Below are 2,401 nucleotides of genomic sequence, written 5' to 3'. Positions count from 1 at the left end.
GCTGCAGTGTGCTGTTAAATCGCATGATCCAAAAGTTTCCAGAGTAAAACTAGCAGTTGCTACTGCAGGGTAACGTCAAGTACAGTGATATTGAGCCCAACAGTAGCAAATATGCTTCCTCATTTCAGATTTTCAGGTAGCATCACCTTGAAAACACAGTTTGAGAGGGATGGCATAGAGAATACCTGAAAGTAATGTTAAATACTACCTTCTCACTCCTACTCCTGTGCTTTGCTTCCTATTCTGGAAGGATCCTCCCAGGTTGTTTTTTATTTGGTTTGCTGTCCTCATCTCTGTTGATTGAATGCAACATGTACAGGGCAGGGCATTTGGATTTAGCTAGCTGGGCCTTTGAAAAAACTTGTGCCTTCTGCATGTGTTTCCTGATTTATGTGCCATGTTTTGGTATTCAGCAAGGGACAAAAAGAAATGAGCCATAGCTGCAGGAGGTTTTTCACCACAGAGATCCCCAAGAGATTATCCCGCAGGGATCCGTCTTGTGGTCTTGTTTTTCAACAGATCTGTGAGACTGGGAGAGATGGCTTACTGTCAGGACCTTCCTTGTCAACAGGCACATTTGGCTACAAATGCTGCTCTCAGTGAATGCACTTACTGCTTCAGAAACTGAAATTTCAGAAAACTTTTAGGAAATCAAAGTTTTGATGAGGACTGGATTTTCAGTGGAAGCAAAACCAAATGATGTTGGTCAGGAAAATTGTTTTTGAATAATCATCTCAATTTTTGCCTCTCCTTCCATCAAAGACTTGTCTAGTCAGTGTAAGGACCTCCAGCTGAACTTGAGTAATCAAAGAACCCAAGCTGCTCCTTTGTTGTTGGGCTCTGTCTGTTGTTTTTTTTTCTTCCTTTTTTTTTTTTTTTCCTGTCATCAGTCACAAGACAGTTCATTGACTCCAAACAGAGCTTAAATCCATGCAGCACCCCAGCGCTCATACCCTTGTGGGGCAGCGCAGTTCCTGAAGCCTGTGACTACTGCAGATGAAACATCCCCATACAAAGGGATCCATCTATGGAGCAGAAACAGAGGCTGGCTCTTTTAGAAAACACCCCAAAAGGGTGCTCTTCTTGGATCACTTCTTGTTTAAGAATGATACCAACAGTGGGATTTGCCCTCAGCTAGATTAATCAATCATACCAAAAGTCATAAATTAGAGGAACCATGTCTTTCTCATGAACCTGATAAAACATTCTTATGTCAATCCACAAGAAGCATGGTGTGTCTGGTGGATGGAATAAGATATCACCCTGTTCTCTATGTTAAATGTGACCACAACAGTGTCAGTATGGGCAAAAAGGGTAGGTATTATACAAGAAAGCGTTGGGGAAGATGTTTGAATGTGTTCCTTTGAAAAATGCTGTTATGTTACATGGCAGAATCAGTGCCAAAACACATCAGTGAATAGGTTAAACATGAAGGAAGTAATACTCACTTTAACAAGGGACATCAGAGAGCACTTGTCATTGTTATTTTAGTTTGAAGTTTTTTATTAAGTAGTCAGTGAAGTTATTCAAAAGGTATGACAAAATCCAGTACAAGTTGTTAGCCACCAATATGTGCTTCCTGATACCATGAAATAAACTTTATCTTATTATGTTTTCACCTCCAGGCTTAAAGCCCTAGAGGCATCTCTTACATACTGTGTGACCAGTGGGACTTTTCCCAGAGTGTTCACACTCAGTACTACACTTATACAAATCAGATTAAGTGTTAAATATCATGGACGTCCTCATACACACTAAATGAAATATGGGTACCAGCTTTTTCTTTTCCAAGCCATCAAGCTGTGTGACTTGTGGTGTAAGTGAAATGAGGAGTAATGTCGTTATTCAGTTATTAAGAGGAACACTCTTGGCTTGAGCCCTGGAGGACTGTTAATTCAGACTGGGAGAGATACTAGCATTCTTTGGTGAAAATAATTTCCAAAACAATCAATGGCACCTCAGCAGCCCTTTCATCTACAGAATGAAAACTGTATTGTTTGAAGATACTTATCTTCAGAAGTCAAAGTTTCAGTTTCTGCTCTAGCGCAAAACTGTGCAAACCCTGCAGATCGGTCCTCGTTAGCATCTCCAGTGTGAGGAGAGCCACCAGTGGAGCTGGACCAGTACCACCCCTGCGCCGTTCGCCTGGGAGAAGGCAAGTGACCTGAGGAGAGGAGAGGGGCAGTGGTTTGTGACTGCTTGACTAGCTCCCAGGAGCTGTTGGCAGTGTATGCTGCAGGAACCTGGAGGCTGCTGTAATTCACATCAGGTGCTGGCCCACTGAAGAGTGGCTTGGTGACTGGAGAATTATGAATGTCATGTGTCCGCTCTTCCTCATCTCAGGCCCCTCTGCCTTTTTTCAGACATGAAAAGCGTTTGTTGACTACATCTGCCTCACTGT

The sequence above is a fragment of the Cygnus olor genome, chromosome Z, assembly GCF_009769625.2.
Source record: "Cygnus olor isolate bCygOlo1 chromosome Z, bCygOlo1.pri.v2, whole genome shotgun sequence".
NCBI lineage: Eukaryota > Metazoa > Chordata > Aves > Anseriformes > Anatidae > Cygnus > Cygnus olor.
Note: the sequence above shows the minus strand (reverse complement) of the source record.